This window comes from Microplitis demolitor, chromosome 5 (genome assembly GCF_026212275.2).
Source record: "Microplitis demolitor isolate Queensland-Clemson2020A chromosome 5, iyMicDemo2.1a, whole genome shotgun sequence".
In the NCBI taxonomy this organism is placed as follows: domain Eukaryota; kingdom Metazoa; phylum Arthropoda; class Insecta; order Hymenoptera; family Braconidae; genus Microplitis; species Microplitis demolitor.
In genome coordinates, this window is record NC_068549.1 from 17637075 (window position 1) to 17658458 (window position 21384).

Below are 21384 nucleotides of genomic sequence, written 5' to 3' on the forward strand. Positions count from 1 at the left end.
ATGCTACTGGTTTTCTTGTGACTCGATAGTAACTAGGGAGTGGCGAGTTCAAAGGAAAACTCAGGAGGTTCTTGGAATTCACTGGGAAACCTAATTTGTGAGAAGTCGACTGTCCAGGGAATTGTCTTAAGGAATCTGTTCGATATTTTTTTTTTCCCATTGAAATTTTCGCTCTATATAGTTCAGTTGGAACTAAGTGATACGAGAAGCAAGATTTTATCTTGTGAAAAAAAAAACTTCATGGGAATGTTTTTGTTGCTATTGTATTTGCTGTAATTTTATTTAAAAGTTAATAATAAATTTTTTCTCGATAAATTGAGTTATCAAAGTTCAATGAACCTCGTTCAAGACTTACATTCTTCAGTGTATTATTTCAGTTGTAAAGCAATTGCACGCCTATCGAGATACAATTTGACGCGGATTTATTTTTGCATGAATAAAGTCGTCTATATAATATACAAGTACTTATGTAAAGAAAGGGTATTAAAATATATTAATTTCTTTTGATGTTATTGAAGATGTGTATTATAGTGTGAATAAGGTTTAACATGAAATTGAAAAAAATATATTATGGGTTTTTTTTCTTTTTTATTAAGGGATCTTGAGTAGCCGGTAGAACCTTTTTATTTATCAATATTATTGTATCTTTATCTTGGATACATTTGTAAACTTTACTAGGGACAAGGTATTTCCTGGTTCTAAAAGTAAAGATAACAGGGTAGAGTGAAGTGTGTCACATTTCAATTGTAAGTATGTATCGTCAGGCTGGTCAAGACACATTAACATACACTTGAGAAAATTTATCGTCTGTTCACTGATAAAATAAAATGTAAAAAGAAATATAAATGTTTTAGAGTACATAAACAGCTACTTTAATAAAAAATGTTAATGGATAGAAAGATTTATATTTTTCTCTGTAGTTTTATGGACTAAACTGTAAATTCTAATATCTACTTTGATAAAATTTTTCCATTATTTTAGGAAAAAGCAAGCAAGATCTTTAAGGTTTACCAGTGAAAATTCACTGGTGGGTAAGTTGGACCGGAGACAAATTTAAAAAATTTTTTAAGCCTAATTTCGGTTTTTTTTTCTTCTGATTATAAGAAGTGAAATAAATATTTCGAGCCTTAGAAATAATCGAGAATATTCAGACGAACTCAGAAAAATATGACCAAATATTTTGGCTAATTAATAATTAAACGAGAGCGAGTAATGTCACTAAAATTTTCTAGAAATAATAACAATAATTTTTAATTTTTTTTCGGAGTAAGTCCAACTTACCCCAGCAGACTATTTCGCTTTACTAAACTAAAGCTTCTTCAAATTAATTAGATCCTATTTCTGGACATTCTATATTCAATAACTCGAGCTCAATTTTAAATCAAATATCAGACACGATATTTTAAAATTTAATGATAAATATACAAATAAGGAAAACGATGATTATTGGATAACCCCAATTATAAATTATAAAATATTTAAATTAATGTTAATATTTTATTAAGCTATTAATGCGTTGACTGTGGTAACTATTTATATTTATAAGTATGTGTTTAAAATTATCAATATCAATACAGAGATTCCTCTCATGTAATTAAGTTAGTGTACATTTATAAACGAGAATATATTTATAACTCGATATCACTGCGCACCCAAGCGTTTATTAATTATTGTATATAAATACTTAATAGTTTCATACCAACATCATCAATAAATATATATATATATATCATATGTATAAATATTTTATATACATCTATAAAAACCTTCAATATAAATGTTTGCAACGTACAGTAGCCACAAACGTCCCGTTGGAAAATAACATCCTCGCTAACCACTCAGGTTCAAATATCATTATCGAATTCCTCGCTTACCGTTAATACCAATTATTTTATTATCATGATTCAAACGAGTGCGTTTTGAATTTCGTAAATATGAAATAACTCGTGAGAACACTCGATGAGAAAATTTAAAACCTCATTTCTGATGATTCAGGTATACGTGAATTAACAGTTCAACCATCAACAACGAAACGAAAAAAAAAAAAAAAAATAAATAAAACATACGAAGCATTATACAAAACTAAATAATGATCAAGTCGGCACGCACATGCCAAAAGAGATGAAGTCGATCTCTTTTTGCCCCCGAGGGAGCCCAAAACGAGTGATTACGCCCCCTCACCTCATGCCCTCAAATTTTCTCTATAAGTATCTCGTTATTTTTTATTATTTTTATCCACATCTTATTGCTTTTAACTCAGTTATTATTTTCATGAGAAATACGATATCGTTGCATGTGAATATCTTGTATACGTAAAAAGAACAAGTTGAAGATGCAGCTAAAACTTTTAGAGATGTTGAAAAAAGTATATTGGAATAAGAATAAAGAATTTAAAGTTTACTTTGAGACCAAGTAATGTGTTTAGCTAACGTAAAACGTTTAATGGTTCGAGCGAAATGGATTTTTAAGTCTCTTTTTTATATTGCGAATTATTTTCAAGGGGTAGATACGTTAAATTCAAAAGATTGTATTTTCAACTCGATTTTACTTTAGAATCGATTAAAGGGATGATGCAAAAGCTAAAGCTGTAAGGGGGGGGGGGGATATATATTGTAGGATATGATCGATTAACCAGAAAACGACAGGATAAGAAGGACTAGGTTCTCACTGTGACTTGAATGAGGTACTCTAGAAGGTTCTCAAGTTTATATAACCTTCCTCTTCTTACTCTCTGGGGGTTCTGTATGTTCTCTCAAGAAAACAAGGGGTAAGAGACGAAGAACGGTGTAGGAGAAGAAAGAGAAGAGGGCTAGACCAAGATATTAGGTTTCCCAGTGCGGTTTTCAACCACCCACTCGATCGTCTGATCGGCCGACATTGCCCATGGGAAATCACACTAGATACGCCAGCGAGATCTTCCTCAGGACTTTCCAAAGGAGTTTGAGAAGTCCAAGACACCTATCTCAAGTGAGATTATAACAAGGTTCTTGTTACTCAAAGAACACGTGTAAAATGCATTAGTATTTTAATCGAATATTTATTTTTATTTTTGTTATCATGTTTTCGATTGGATGCTTTGTTCGGAAATCGAAAATATTATTTTTGTCTACGTTTTTCTAGTTCTTTAGATATCCGTCGAAATTCCTTCGGTAAATATAAATGTGTATAGAGTAAATGACTGGTGAAAATCAATTTATAAAGATAACTGTTGCGATGTGAAAAGAAAGGAAATAAATTAATGGCATCAATATTGGAAAGCTTTGTTATTATATTGTAGACAATAATAAAACGTCTTTTTCCAAAGTGGAGACCCTTTAGGTGGAAATACCATAGAAGGATATAAATTACAAGGATGACGAATATCCAAAGAAACGAAAGAAAATAAATTTTCAGTCTTAATTTAAGTATTGGTGAATTAATCTGCTGGAAAATCAAATAGTTTCGAAATGAATGATAGTTGATTCGATTCATTAATTGAGGTATGAATAGTGATTCCGATCTCTATAACAAGTTTATTCCATTAGTACCGGCTTAAATTTATCAACGATAGCTTACTTTAGAATGATGACAAAAATTTACCTTTGAAATTCAATCACCCGGGTTAAAAAATTAGATCTGTTTTAAAATAAATGATAAATTCGAATATTTTTTCTTTAATTTAAGTTTATAAATCGTCTCTATTTTATATAAAAATTTAATCTATTTTCGGTCGTACTAGTCATTATCCTGGAAAATATCAGACTTGTTTTCGTATGATATTTAGTCTGTTTTAAATCGCGTTTAGACTAATAACAAATTTTTTGTTACAATTAATGGCATATGTCCAATTGTTTTTAAGGACAAAAATAGACTTTATTTACTATAATTTTTAGTCTGTTTTTCATCGCCTTTAGATCAAAAACAGGACTTTCTACAAATATAAATAGTAATAATAATAATCTAGATTTATAAATTTAGTTTAAATTTCTTGATATTTGAAACATGCAAATGCGCTTCCGTAATAAGATGTCACAAGAATTTTGATGGTTTCTAATGCCAAAATATTTTTCGATTTTATTCAGTAAATAAGAAAAATTTATTGAAATTTTAAGAGTTATTTTATTACTTTTATTCAATGCTATAAATATTCAGTCAAGACAACTAAAAATAAAGCAGTCAAACTTTCATTGACTGCCGACATTATTAAACAAAAGACACTAAATAAATAGTAAAAAAAAAACATAATCAATTCTGTAACTTAAAATATTTTTTATAAATATTGTCCATAAATAAAAATATCACAAGTCTATTATTTAATCAAGTTTTGTCCTTGCAAATTTTCAAAACTAAAATTTATCGAAGTTCAAGAATTAATCTAATTTCGTCTGCTCGTAACGCAAGTGTTTTTTAAAACAACAGATCAAAAACAGCTTAAAATTTTCATAAAAAATTAAAAACAGATCGACTAGTCCAACTAGACTAGAATCAGATCATATTTTTCTACCCGAGCAGATACAATTGTAAGATTAAAGTGATACTTTTAGTGCTTTATAAACTTTTAGAAACATATATGATATATTAAAGGATTTGTTGAAGCTTTTAACATTGACTTAAACAAAGCAGATGAATTTTATTTTTCTTTCTTCATTTCCTGTGTAATTTAACTGCAGATCCGGCTATTATACCTTATTTGTTCGAACAAAACTTTTTCCGAATTCTATTTGTCTTTTCTATCTCTCCCGTTCTCTTTGCACTATCTTTTCTATGCTCCACCAAACGCCGGGCTTTACTTCCTGTGTACCATCTTCTTCTCCTTCATCTTCTTCTTTTCGTTCTTTACTACTTCTTGTATACTTTGTGCACTTGCACTTCTTCGAATCTCTTCGCGACGCTCGCTCGTTCCAAGTTCCGGCGACCAAACACTAATCGGTCTAGACTTTAGTCTTTTAGATTATTTTTTTTTTGTCTCAAGCACAGAGTCGAGTACAAGGAAGTTTCTTCGTTCTTTATCAGTAAACAAAAAAAAAATAAATAAATAAAAATAATAAAATAGTCTCAGAAACGAAATGAGTTTTTTCCTTGTGCTTACTCTCATAACTATCTCAATATTAATACCCTGCTTTGATAATTATTTTTCTTTTTGTTGACCATTTGTATTAGTCAGTTTAGCTCCATTCTTATAAAACAAATTTTCCTTATTATTATGCTGCCGGAATATAATTATTAAAATTTTTCATAATCGTTTTCACAGAAACTTTTTAATATTAAATTATATAAGTATATTCATTCAGCGAAACTAGAATATTTTTTTTTTAACTAAATACATTTTGAATATATGAATAGACATAATGTTTCTTCAAATACACCTCTTAGTATTCAGTGAAATATATTCACAAGCTGCTGTAAGCGTTGGTGTTTTATATTAAGGTAAAAAAATCTATTGACAAAAACCTACTCAACGAAGACAAGAAAAAAAAAAAATAAATAACAAGAAATGAACATTTTTCCCCTCATAATTTTCCCATTTATCCGCTTTCTTTAAGGTCTAGCAATATTCCACTCATACAGTTGGGAGTCAATTGCAGCCGACGAGTTCATAGCTTCTTTTATTTTATATAATTTTTCTTCTTCTTTTATCTCGAAGACCTTTGATAATGTCATCCACTCGCGACGGTCTTAATGGTAAATCTATAATAGCTCTGCACTTCGTCGTGTCTGGTCCTCATCGCAGACAATTTTCAACCATCTCACCCCTTATGTCTTCTCAGCCTTCTCTTGAACAACCGTCCGCTAACAGTCTTTTCTTCCATGTTTCGTCTTGTTTTTGCACCAGTCACTACTACTGTACTTCTACACTGCCTTTTGCCCTCATCGCTTCTTGTACAATCCTTTTCCCGGACTCTTTCTTACGTCTTGGCGAGAATAGAAATAGAAAAAAAAAAAACAGAAAGTAGAATAAAAGAATGAAAGAAAGTAGAAACGTATTTTTTATCCTTTTTTTCTTATTTATTCTGTCATGGAAACAATCCCAGTGGAGAATCGTAGATCGGTGCCATCGGTCTTCCTTCCGGGCGTCAGTCACGCTGAAAGATCGATCCGAAGTGATAATCTTAGTAGTAGAAAAAAAAGTACCACTACCTAATCTTAGATGTGATGATGGCTTCTAAGGAGAAAAGACATTTTGTAGCTCTTTCTACACACATAAGTACAGTCATTTAGACAACGAGACTATAAAAGAAACACTTTTCTTACTTGTCAGGACATTTAGATCTACAAGAAACTCTGTTAAAGTTAAATGAAGGATCACATTCTGCGATAATCAATTATTAGAGGTATGCAAATAGTTCAAACTAACTAATTATTCATAAAACTTCGTATCGAATAGTAATGTTCAATTCTAACCCGATTTACGCACCCTTATTAATTATATATTTTTAATCAATTGTTAAAAGATCTTTGTAATTGAAAATTAAACATCAGCTTATTTATCAATCAATCAATAAGTAATCCATTTATTACTATAAAAGATATGATGTGACAGGTACGTGACAATTGAACATCAAATATTTGAAGAATGCATGTTTCATGATGAACAAGAAAAATATATATGAAAACATGTTATATCAATGAATTATTAAACATAGAATGCAGAAATGATATAACGTGAGTACAACGTCAAAATTTGTTTGCGAAAGAAGAGTCTGCTTTACGCTTTTACGCTTGAGACATGAAATGATTATATTATACACATAAGCAAGATGAGAATAGAAACCGTCAAATTATTATTGAGAGGTGAGCTGACTATAATTTATCAGAAGGATCTGACTAATACCAAATCAGGTCAACTTCGTCTAAGTTTCCGATCAGGATTGTTGAATAATATCCTAATGATGTTATGCAGATCAACCATGAGGTTCTCATCAAGAGTACCTTATGGGCCCTAGTTAGGATCTCATTGTTATGATCAAAGTTACCGAATAAGATCCAGGTTGCAATTGCCTCATAAATTTCTGCTCAGGATAATTTCATTACATTCTGATCATAATGGTCTTATCACCGTCTGATCACATCAGTCTACCTTTATTGAATTCTGATCATGATTCATTAAGTTCTGATCAGACTTAGCTTATGAGAACTTAGCCTGATTTGCCTGATTGAGTCTCAATCATAATTTAATTAGGTTCTAATCATAGTTGTCTTATTAGAGTCTGATTGATCAGAATAACTCTATTAGGTTCTTATCAGAATTATTTTATGAGATCCTGATCAGAATCGTCTTAATAAGTTCTAATCAAAATAATTAGATTGGATTCTGATCATAATTGTCTAATAATGGCCTACTTTGATGAGGATCAATTTACGGAATCCACATAACACTATTCTAACCAATTCCTTAAAAAAAGTCTTCATATCAAATACTTTTGAGAACAGTCTCTATAAATTGGGATCATAATATCTGTAGATAACGACGTGAAAGATTTCCGCATTTACGTTTAAAATAATTGTACTGTTCTTTAAATCTACAGATAATGAAGATAAATATAACAAAGACAAAATAATGACTAAATAAAATAATATTTTTGTAAATAAATAATCCTGCTTTTTTTTAATTGTACTCTAATAACGTTTATCATCGTAATCTTCATAAAGTAAAGAAAGATATTCAGCAAACTTGCGATTATGACTCACTATTTGACTGTGATACATTTATATATATATATAAATGGTTTTTTCTTATCTCTAGCTCATGAAAAAATGACTTATTTAAACGTTGAAAGACGAAAAATAGCATATAATGCGAACCACGTTATCAGACTATACAAAAAGGACTTCTCAAAATGATTTTTATGAGAGAAAAATACGTGCCACAGAGTCTGGAGTAAAGGTGTGTTAAAACGAAAGCCAGAAATGTACTTGTGGATTTCACACATGGGATCAAGAATACTGAGTCGCCTTTAAAAGTATATAATAGAGACTTTAATGTTAAACATTTTTATATTTTTTTATACTATTGACGTAACATACAGCATTAAAAATATAAAACAATGATAAAAGTACAGTAAAAACATGGATAAAATTTAAAAAAACCAAACATTAAATAAATTTATCTAAAAATACATTTTAACCAAAGAATAATGTTTTTGTTTATAGCAATTTTGTTTAGTTTTGTTATACTGACGTACATTGGAAACATTGGGTTTACAACGAGAACGTGCCGGGTGGTCATAGAGCGAACGACCGCACGACGACGTGTTTTTACGTAAGATAGCGATCTGTGCACGAGTTCGATTCTTTATTCCGCACAGGCACGGATCAGTCGAGAGAGATCCAGTGCACAGGACCAGGTATCGCTGGAATTTCAACATTCTCTGCTTCTTCAACATCCTTCTTCTCTCTCATATATGTAGGTACATATGTATTTATATATAATATATAGACACATATATGTATACATTTATACATATGTATATCTATATGGATATATGTATATAAGATGGGTACTAATGTAAGCGCAAAGTCCCGGCCGTAGCACGAGGCTTCACGTGAATTATGATAAACACCGAAACTACGGATTTTTATGGTCTCGTGAGAGCTTGACTTGTCTGATACCGAAAAATTCCACGGCAGCTGAAGCAAAAGGTGCAGCTTCGCTCTCTCATGACCTATATAACTAGACTGTACGTGCTGCTTGTACAAGTCGGGAAAGTCCTTCCGGACATGTCAAATATTCTGCAGGAACCAGCAGTTCTTTTTTTGAAAAACTACTTGAAAAAATTTTTTTATGAATATTGTCATGTAATTTATTCTAAAAATTACTCTAAATCGAGTATTCTTGGGCCATTACGACTTTTTACTTTTAAATTACGAAATTTTACTCTTTCAGTGATTAAAAATCAATCAGATTAATTTTTACTCATAATTACAAGTAAAAATTACCCCTAGCGGCTGTCTAAATCAACACTTTTTAACTCAATTTTTACTCGTAGGTTATGACAAAAAGTTGATGATTCATTTTATAAAATTTATATTGAATTAAAATAAAAATTACAATTAATAGGTTGAAATTTCTATAAAAAATCTAAAACCATCTAATTGCATTAGAAAATGACTTAAAATAAATATTTTGAAAAAGAAAAGAGAATTACTCGTATTGTGTTGAAAAAGAAAAGATACAAAATTTCTTTTTTATTTTAAAATAAATATTAAGTTATAGAGAGATAAAGAGATCGTCGTTTTTCCAAGCATACGTTTGCGTGCGTAACATGTAAGCTGTCGCGAGCAAAATAAAAGACATTTAATCGAAGTCGATATTAACCGAAGATTAACGAAGACTACTGAATTATTTCTCTGCAGTTTCGAGTGAAAAATACTTCAATAGAATCGAAATTTTATTTGAAGTATAAGTAATGTTTCATCATAACATCAATAGTTTTAAAGAAATGCTATATTGGGGAGTAAAAGTTAATACACGTGGAATAAAAATTGTTAAATTCAGATAAAATTTTCACAATAACCGATTAAATATGGGATCCCAACAAAATATAAAATCATAAAATTATACTGCTTTATCTGCTGTTTAAAAATTACTCACTAGTAGGGTAAAATATAGTCTAGTGATTTCAATATTTCAACGAAAAATATTAAAAGTTGAAATAAAAAATAATAATTTTTTGGAATGGCTCAGGATTACTTGAAATTGCAGAGTAATTTTTATCAAAAAATTCTTTCCGTGTACACGATTCTATTTTCAAATAAACCAACTTTAAATTTTACATATGATGTATAGACGTTTCGATTATTGTTGATGGAAAACTTTTAGCTGTTCCACATTTTTTATAGCATTGATAATTTGGCAGTTTATAAAATTTCAAAATGAATAAATAAATTTGTAAGAAGTAGAAAAAAAGAATAAAAAAAAATTATTCACTTTTATACTCAACCAGTAATTAATGTTACATATTTTATTATTTATTATAATGATTCAAATCAATTAATATAACAGTAAAAAAGTGGAAGCCGTTTTTTGTAGCAAATAGAGTAATTAAAGAAAGCAAACAATTTATTATAATGAGACGGCAAAATTGTGAAAAATTTGGGTAATTACACTCAGCTTAGTTAAAAAAAATTTCCAATGTAAATCAGTAAAGTTGTTATGGGTATTTAAAAAACAAGTATCGAAAAAATCTCCCATGGCTTTTAAGTGAAAAAAAAAATGTATAATGAGTATTCAAAACTAATTTGTATTTTTGAAAACTAATGAGCGATACTGAGAATATTTGCGTGAAGAGAGTGACCATGACACTTGACGGATATCGTGTATATAATTTCATCAAGGTCTTTCATTCATTACACTCTGATTCACAACATAATTAATGCATCAGGAAACAAGTTTACTCGAGATTTTTTTTTTTTCAAGTATTTTTTTTTTTTACACAAATTTCATGTCGACTCTTGAAGTTGAAAAGTTACAGGATGTAAAAGCGATAGAGAAGAAAAGGAAGTAAAAAGGAAAATGAGAATGAAAGAGAGGGAATAAGAGAGAGAGAGAGAGAGAGGGTAGAGTGGGATAGAGATAAGTGAAAAGGGACGTTGAAGGTAGGAAATGATGGACGAAGAGTAAAAGGAAGCTCGAGGGGCAAAACAATTACCCTACCCTACTCGTTTCGAGCCGCATTTTCACCCCTCGCAATGTGGGAACGCCACCCCTTGAGGTATGCCTCCACTTTTCCCTCTCTTACCAAGTACATAGTGAGTGAGCCAAAGGGCTCGTATTATATGTATGAGCGTGCGATATTCCAAGTACTCACGGTGTGTTGTATAAGCCCAAAGAGGGGTGGAATGAGTAAAAAGAGGAGAAAATTATGAAGAAGAGGATGGAAATACAAGACGGAGATGGAGGAAAGAGAAATAGAATGTATTTATGTGACATGCGTAGACAAGACTGCGAAGAATGGACAGGTGAAATCGGGCGTCCTATCTCGCATACACGCAAGTGCACCCCTCTGGAACGGCAATCGATATAGGTTGTACGACGACGCGACACTTATACAACATGTCGACAAAAGAGTTGGTGAATTATGTAAAGAATGAAAAGAGAAGGCATGCTTAAAATCTGTTTTTTCCTGGGCTTGGTGAAAAAATTTCAAGTTTCAAATATTCAAACTTTTACTTATGACATTTTTTAGAATTTTAAATGATGGCAAATTGCAGTTACTAATGGATGAAAATTTTTAATTAACAACATTGTTATATTTTTTTTTTTAACTGAAATTACGATTTTATTTTCTAACTCTTGTACTTTATAGTAGTCCTTGATTAAAAACTCAGATTGAACTCAATCGGATTCAATTGGTTTTTAATTAGAGGTTTTCATTATAGACGTTTAGTTATTGTATTTGTTCTCATATTGAAATTTTCAAACAAATTTTTCGTAATATGTATAACGCGCCTTGAGGCATCGATGTTATCAGTTCCTAATGGTACTTAGGATACTAGGTATACAAAGATGAGCAAAATTGGTTTAGAAATGGTGGCCATTGAAAAATTTCAAATTAACTACAAGAGTAATTGTTATCTATTTTATTGTGGTTTGAATTTATTCGAGTGATTTTTATGACATGATAAAAATATCAACACGATAACATTTTTAATTCTTACGGAATAAAAAAAAACTTTTATGTACTTATTTTTTGGACGATTATCTCTATCAAGTACAAAGATAAACTGAATCAGCCCAATAGCTTAGAAATGCTGACTACTGAAAATTATAAAAATATTGAAAAACCGGCTTTACAGGTGATGTTTAAAAATTTACTTTTATTACGGCTACCAAATGATTTTTTTATGGTGAAATGTTTTTTCGTAAATTACTTAACAGCAATTATATTTCATGGATTAGTAAGTGAAAATGTTAATTTTAGAAACATTATTCTTTTGTCATTGACTATCTCGGAAAGAACTTAGTAGAATTTTATGTTCATATATAGACAATATCATAACGAAAAATTCAATTATTCAGAATGTGTATTATTATAAATTCTATACATAATTTAATTTCGATTCTTATTCTGAATTAAGCTATAATTTGATTGATAATTTCAGAAAGAACCTTGTATACTCTATTTCTTCAATTTATTCAATGAGTCTGAAATAATGATAATTGAGTGAATAACGGACATATTTCAACGGTGATACAAAAATAAATTCATTTATATTTTACGATCATTACAGTCAATATATTTTTATTTCTTGTTATTTTCTATTCTGAACCAAAGAATGGATGATGGAGGACACGGTCCGCCATTGATTCTACACGGAGAGAAATTTATGGTAACAATTAAAATATATTATGGGAATGGTTCTCATAATGCATGGTAACCGGTTTTTTTGAAATGTCGATTATAGGAACGGTACCCATTATTATATTATAGTAATCATTACTATTATATTATAGTAATGGTTACCACATGAAGTTATTACCATAATATATGGTGACTATTAGTATAATTTTATGGTAATGGTAACTATTACCACATATATGGTGATCATTACCATATATATGGTAACCATTACCATAATATTATAGTAATCATTACCATAATTATATGGTAATGGTTACCATATGATTATGGTAGCCATTACTATATGTATAATAATGGTTACTATAATATTATCGTAACCATTACCATATCTATGGCAGCTATTACCATATGTATAATAATAGTTACTATCATATTATGGTAACCATTACCATCATATTATAGTAATCATTACAATAATGATATGGTAATGGTTACCATATCATTATGGTAGCCATTAGCATACGTATGGTAATGGTTACTATAATATTATGGTAACCATTACCATATATATATAGTGACCATTACTATATGATTATGGTAGCCATTACTATACGTATGGTAACCATTACGATATATATGGTTACCATAACCATAATCGTACGGTGATAATTCTCATGCATTAGGAGAATGATTGCCATAACATATATGGTAACGTTTACCATAGTATAATGGAAAATATTACTATATTATGGGATACGATTGGTTTTTATTTGCTTCTAGAAACTATTCTTATGAGTATGGTAATCATCATCATAATTCTTTCACATGCGATATAGGAACTGTTTCCATAATGATAGGAATTGTTCCCATCTTTATGGGAACTTTTTCCAGAAAGTATGGACCTTTATCCCATAATTCCAAGTATTGATTACCGTAACAGTATGGGATGATATTTCATAAACGTACTAAGAACGGTTACCATAAATTTCTCTCTGTGTACTATATTAAGAAATTTTCAAATTTTATTGATATAAAATTAAACTTCACAGCTCAATGTGACACCGTTAATATCAGCTCCTAAGTTAATAAAAGGAAAAAAGTTCCATGGTTTATTAAAAAATTTAATAAATTTTTTGAGAAGTTAATTGAAAGAAAAAAAAACACTATTTAATAACAAATAAATTTTGAATTTAAATTTCAATTTAAAGAATTTAAAGTGAAAAATGACAGCCAATTACTTTCTAACTTTAAATTTTAATCTAAAATTTATTCAACGTGTGATGAAAAAAATTGTTAAAGGTAAAAAATAATATTTAATACATCAGGTTTAAAAAAAAAAAAAAGAAGAAACTAAGCTAGATAGAGATATTATGTGCCCATAGGGAATCTTGTTAGGTTAAAGTTTCAGGTGTTAAACAGTTTCATAAATGAAAATTTACGATGTAGCAAAAGCAGCTAGCTAGTACTGGTTGTATAGTAACATTCCCCTGACGAAGACCTAGCCTTGTGACATTCGTCAAGTTCCCCATGAATAATTCAATCTCGTGCTTCCCTTTTGGTATTTTTTCGTTAAAGTAAAAGGAATAGATAAGAGCGGAAAAAAGTATAAGACCGAGATAAAAATAGTATAAGAGTGAGAAAAAATTAAATTAGAGCTGACATTCCAGGGTATACAGAAAATTGGAGGTCGAAAAAAAAAAATTGTGAAAATAAAACATAGCGACAAGATATGTCTACTCATTGAAAATCGATTTAAGCTAATGGACTGTATATCAGAGGCTTTAAATGTGAGTATATAACGTAGGACACGATCACGAATACTTAAATTTTCATTTTATTCATCATCGATTTGCTTTCCATAGTGGCTGCGGTACCAAAATAATTAGAACTCTGCTGGAATTAATGAGCTTGACTTTTTTTTTTATTTTCTCTCTATTACTACCTTACTTACTATCTCAGTGCTCTACATATTACTAATCGTTGTGTTAGTTTAAATTCAAACAGCAGAGTTTCATCATTAATTCAATGCATCTGCATGGCATATTGCCGAATGAAGTTTAGTTACTATATGCAGTGAATTAAGTATGTGCAATTTGTCGTAATGAATCGAGATCTGCTTACACTGTGACTGTATTACTAGTCGTGTGCTGTTGTTGCATCGCTCTCCAAACATTCGCTTTAACACACAACATATTCAATTACATAATTCGTTATTGTAAATTGTCAGCGCCGCAATAAAATTTTCCTCAATTTAAATGATAAATACTTAACGAGTATTATTAAATAAAATTACTTTTGGTCTTATTTTTTTTTTTTTTTCCCATGGACGTTAATTTTGAAAAATCAAATCAGAATAAACATCAATCACTGTACTAGGTTGTGATGTAAATGGAATATTAAACATGATGAAGAATACAAAAAAGAATTTATATATACATATATATGTATATATAAATCTACATATAAAATAAAATATGTTAGAATGAATGAAAAGAGAATGATGAGTTTAACGCGTAAAAGCCACGGCGTGTCAGTGACACGTGTCACCTCTCGGCGAGTAACCACACGCGGCTGTAATACACGTCAATAAAGTCCTGTACTGGCTGTCCAAAGTTGCTCGGTTAATCGAGCGACTTTGGTATGCTCTGTACACCAACAATAGTTGGTAATTAAAAGTTTTTTCCCTATTTTATTAGACACTTATTTTTTTAATACTACTATTAACAGGCAACTTTATAATTGTACGGTAAAAATTATTCAAAAATTTTAGGTATCTATGGAGTAATTCAATAGACAAAAAAAAAATAAAATAACTCGTTTCAAGAGTAGACATTTTTCCAGATAGAAATGATTTTATTGTGAAATTGAAACGAAGTCATTTCTTGATAGCCGAAATACTTTTTTGACCGAAGACCAAATTTTTTTTTTTATTGCACAACTCAATTGCGAAGCGATGAGATGTATTCTGCTAACCCGGGAAAAAATGCTCCGATATGATCATGTGTGAATACTCAGATCTAATTAGATCCGAAAAATGGCCTTGCATGATCATGTATGAGCAGGTATGATCATGCAGGACCATTTTTCGAAGCTGACCCTGCATGATCATACCTAATCATATATAACCATGTATGATCGTATATAATCTTGCATGATCGACAGGATCTTTTTCAAATCTTAAGATTAACGTTTACTTGGTCCCAGCTGATTCACTCACGTAAAAATCATATTTACACTTATGCATCGTTTGAAAGATAATTTATCAATTAATGATACGAATACAATTTTACGTCGCCATTTTTAAAAGTAGTGATTAAAAAAAAATCTGTGATGTCTGTCAGTATGTACGCATGTTGATGAGCACCATAACTTAAAAAGACACATCCGATTGATCTATTTTATTTTTTATTACACTTAAATTCTTAAATAAAAAAACTTTTTTGAAAATCAATATTTAAACCTTTTTGGTTTAATTATAATTAATAAGAACTTAAAACTGGCCATTAATGAAAAAATTTAGCTGTCAATTTTTTGTCATTATTATTTTAAATACGCTCTTGTATACAGGAGCACCATCTATTGATCACTTTTTGAATGAGCAAGTGAGTTGTGCACGTTTGGATTTTCCAACTTTTTATTAATTTATAAGGTAGCTTTTCAATAACGTAGGCCATTAGCGACAACGGAAATTTACAATTAAACATATTAGACTATATTTTTCAGAAATGAAATTATTTTAATACAATTGTTTTTGTCATTTAGCATTGATCTCAAGTCCGAAGGTAATCCATATTTCTATTCATCAGCTTGGTAAAGTTTGCAGTCGATCAGTAGATGATATACAGAAGACAAATTATTTAAACAAGTATAACACTAGTTAACTCAAAAAAATGTTTTAAAATTTGAACTATGCACTTATTTTATATAATAATTCATTCCTTGAGTTAAGAATCGAATAATTGACTCCCTAATTGAATCAATGATATATTTGAAATTGATTCGCAGTGAATATTCACTGATTCCTATTACTTTTTACTAATTTCTTTAAAGAAAGTATTGACTCAAGAAAATCATCTTTTTGTTTTTTCTCAAATATCATTTTTTATCTCAATGCATTTCATAAGGTTACACTACAGGTTTAAGTGATTTTGAATAAACTAGGATAAATATCCTCCGAAGTATAGCAAATAGTTTCATCTATTGTTACATCCTGATACAATAAAAAATAACGAAAAAAAAATACTCGCTATAAAAAATTTATCAATTCATATTAAAAAATTTCCTAACCTAGAACTTTGTTACGCACAGCAAATAATTTTATAAAAAATCTCACTGGTTCGAGTTTGTTCGTTGATATTCGGCTCTTTTCGTTTATTCTAGTACTAATAGGTTAGAATTAACCTTGATAGCCAAGTTGGCGAGAAACTGACGAGAAACTTGCAGCCGCAACTGGACACTAAGTTGACCGCCAACAGTTGGTACCGCCAGTAGTTGATAGACATTTTCTGAGAAAGATGGTGGCAAAAGTTGGCCATCATAAGTTGACGGTAAGTTTCCGTTCAATTTTCTCAGAAATTTGCATTCCAGTTGCGGCTCCATACTGGCGCCAACTTTGTCAGAAAATTGGCGGTAACTTGTACCCAAAAGTTGCAAAAGCTAAAGTTGTTGACAACTTGTCGTCAAGTTGGTTGGAAACTAATGAATGACCAATTTTTTCACGATTAACTCGTGCTATCAGGGTAAGCAATCGAGTAATATATTAAGACGCGTTTTCATTTGTTTCTCTATTCGCACTCAACTGGATAAACGGTACTATCTTTGTTGCACTTGTACAGTAAATGGGAACTTCGTCCAAACTTTTCTCGTAAACAAATGGAAGTTATCAAAAAATTGAAGTGCACTTCGCTAGTTCATAGAGTAAAGCATCGGGTCTGTGTCTTTATTTTACGTTTAGAGCTTTTATTGCATAGAAAAGCTTGGACAAAATTATCTGATAACCGTTCTTAAGCTAAACCAAGCAGCTCTGTATACTGTTTTTTAATAAAACTTTCTAAAATATCTATCGTTTTCATTTTAATTTATACAAATATTTCTTTACTAAATAATCTGATTTTTATAATCTTCCTATCATGCAGTTGATAAAAATGTTGAACACATAATTTATTATAGAATGCAGAGTAGTGAAAAATAGGAACCGATTTTTTTTAGTTATTTCCAATAAATACTTTTGACTTTATCAGGTCTCAAATTTATTATTCCATTGAATTTTGCAAAATTTCCAACATCAAATATTTTCGTTTATTATCCTCCCGAGTGTGAAAATGTATTATCAAACAATAAATATAATAACTGTCAATAAAATATTCAAAAAATAGTATTATTATAGAATAGCTATGATCACATGAATCTATATAAACGTACATTGATGTGTCTGAAATGAAAAAAATTTACCGAATATTACTTCAGTAAAATGCATACGGAAAATTTATCTACTATTAGTAATTTTCACCATAATTATATAGTGCTCTCATATTTCTGCATAATAATTTCTCTAAAAATTTTTTATTAAAAAATTACTGGAACATTATCTGAGTGTATTAATCAATCAATTACTTACAATTTATATATTGAGATTGATAGAGTTGTTGATGTAAATAAATGGCCATTAAGGTAATTAGATCGATTTCATTATTACAAATATGCATTAGAAATTAATTGATAAATACAAGTTGTCAAATATCAATATCATTTGATACTATGATTGATTCATTATAATAATTTATTCATTACATTATTAAATAGGTATTCGTTTGATTTATCACTATTAATTTGTAAAAATATCTAAGCTCTTACAAATATGATAATTTTAATGACTAAAAATGTTTATAATAGACAACAGGTTTTTATGGAAGTTTAAAAAGATAAAGATAATAATTTATCAAATATCTGAGATAATAGAATATAATAATGTAGAATCTTTCTAAAATGTTATATTGTGTACTAATTTAACAGCATACTAAGGTAGAGAGTCATCAAACCATAAAATCGTAAGTAACGTTACTGATTACGGTCGGAAATACATTCCACATGTATATTTACACTTGACGTAGCTAAAAGAAATTTCGTATATATGTATATGTATACATATATATAAACTAGCGCCTAGCGTACATCCTCATTTAAATGAAATAAATCTTGTTACAAGTAATTTTCGTCCGACGGCGGGACCTCGAAATATTAAAGAGAAACAAGATGTAGTGAGAAAAAAAATATGAGAAGTATATAAGTAAAGGAAAAGGGAGAAACATTATAATTTTTTTAAAAAAACTCAGTTGGCTTGTGCGCGAGACGAATGGATTTCGTTCCATCATCCAAGACTTGATGTCGAAGAATCTTCTTTCTCTACATACCATCATATATATACGTATATTAATATTAAATATTCTTCTTTCGCTTTACGCAACATAATCACCAATTTCCCATTTTGACACGAGTTAATATCCAATGAGACTCGTTGATCAATACATCTAATCCTAACTAATATTAAAATGAATCAGTGAAAAAATGTTTAAATCAGTGATTAAAGATACTATTCACTGATTGGAGTATTTTTCACTAATTCATTTTTAGAGACTACAAGGATGGGATTTTATATATACACACATTTACTCACTATCCTATCAGATCTTAATATTGTAAGTACCTGTACGATAATCGATGGCAGTTAAACGAAATAGCCTGGGGGTAATTCCAACGACGATCGGAAATCGTGACTCGTTCCGAACAAAACGGTTTTATTTATTTATTTACATTTTTTATTATGCATTATTTATTTTTTTTATTGATCAACCGAGGGAATTTTTTCGGGTAGGTTAATCCCACTCGGGAAAAACTGCCTGGGGAGCATCGAACAATTTCGCATGGTGACCCTGCCGGGCGTGTGTACACAAGCCATTATAAAACCGCTCAAAATATTTAAACGCACGTTATGTGTATGTACGAAAGCCGGGATATTGTGTTAGCTAGCCTCCATTCGGTTCAGTTCACCGTTCTGATCCGGTCGTACTCTATTTTTTTATATTTTATGTTTTTTTGTTATGTGGTTTTTTCCCTTACTCTCATTCACGGAATACGTGTACTCGACTACGTGCTCTTGGATGTATCGCCGCGAGAATGGAGCGATATAGTCTACAGAAGAGTAGAGGATGTGATGAGAAGAAGTAAAGAGTAGAACCAGGCAGGTTCACTCCACTCTCCTGAGGCATGGAGTGGGCTCAGAGTGGGCTTTTCAATCGTTTTATTTTACTTAGCCTTGGTTCATTTTGCCGGTGTACAGTGTTGTAGTATGTCCCAGGAACCGACAGACCAACCAACCGACCGACTCCTTCGACTTGCCTGTAGGTTCGTTGAACGCTTCGTCCTCTTTTTCTTCTTTATCGTCTTCCTCATTCTCCTTTCTTTCCTCACCTTTATCGATACTTCTTTCAATCCGTTAAGAGTTTCGTACTTATAAGTATACGTTTCTTGGACGGTCAACATTACTCTGACGACTGTTACCGTCTAACGTCAACGAACAGGAAGGCACGTGCCCTATCTAATTTATTTTTCAACTCAACAATTTTATTTTTTTTTTTTTTTTTTTTTTTATCGGTAAATTTAAAGTAATTTCACTGACCGAAAATTTTTTATTTCCCCAAATAATTTATTTGATTAAAATAAAAAGTCACTGAGAATCAAACGCATAAAAATATTATTTTACTTACCAGTAATATTATTTTTCACACTCCAAAATAAACCAGTAATTCCAGCATGAAAATAAAATAAAAAACAATCACTTTAAACTTTCACGTAACTTAAAATTTTTAAATATTTAATGCAATATAAAATTCATGTCAACTTAATTATTTGACATAAATTTTGAGTCTTAACTAAAATAAAATAGTCACAAAAAAAATAAAAAACACAAAACTATGGATATTATAAATTTTAAAATACAAAGTTTGACGAGTTATATTATTTTCGTCTATCGTGAGAACATTAATTAAATAAATTTAACGCGGGTCTGAGACGTACAACCGTTCAGCTCGACAACTCGCGCTCAACTGGTATCCGATGGTTGGCGCGGGATCGCTGTCGACCAATAGGCGTCGAGACTGCGCGGCGCGAGATATTCGGCGATGCCCTACCGCACACAATCATCCCCCAGTTATATTCCTTTTGATATGATGGGGACCCCAGCCAGCCATAGAAAAGTAATGCGTTCAATGTATAAAACTACATCCACATATGCACACATATGCGTATATACATATATATGGATTTATACTGTATACACATATTAACAATAAAAGTAATTTAAAATGTATAAAAGCTAAAGAACCGACTAAACAGTTTACAGACGGAGACTTGGCTTTATAATGGTAATCCAGGTGATGTCGCCACACGACGTGTCTTATTCGTGAGTATACATACAAAACAATTTAAAGAATGTATTCATTAAATACTTTTTATGTTTTTTCTTTTTTTACAACTTAATCTTTATCTTACTCACTTTTTCTTTGGCTTCCGGCCATTCGAATTTCCGTTTTAGACTTCCGTCTTTTGGGCTCCCAAGAACCCTTAGAAGAGATTGATAAAACGCCATTTGAATGAAGGACCATCCGGTGTTTTCAAGTGACTTTTTAATAAAAAATTTTTTTATCATTATCACCTTTTTAATTAAGGAAACACTAAAACATTCACTATTTAAAATATTCCTTGAAATTTTATTAGAATTATTTGAAGTTAATAACAAGTTCAAATCGGATAAAAATATACAATAAAGTAAATGTCCCAATACCGGAACAAGACCCAATACCGGAACGATTTGATAATCATTATATTATATTTTAACTCGTACGCGATGAAACTAAATAAAACTTTCTTTATTTGAAACCTTAATCTTTCAGTTAAAAAGTAATATATAAAATAGATTTTAGAAAATATTTAAAATATGAAAAAAAAAAAATGTTAATTAGAGCATTAGTCTCGGATTCATGACTTTTTCATGTCTCTTAATGGTTTTGCTAAGAAATCAGTCAATGGTCTTAAGCTTATAGAACAT

General features: G+C 30.2%; 1 protein-coding gene across 1 annotated transcript in view; it reads right to left on the reverse strand.

The window, feature by feature from the left end:
* The window catches only part of LOC103579954 (protein slit), a 273029-nt gene extending 252662 nt beyond the window's left edge, over positions 1-20367 (reverse strand). Inside the window, exon 1 of the mRNA XM_008561527.2 lies at positions 20045-20367. The gene's annotated coding sequence lies outside the window, so the exon portion shown is untranslated. The remainder of the gene's footprint in view (positions 1-20044) is intronic.
* Positions 20368-21384: the final 1017 nt, after the last annotated feature.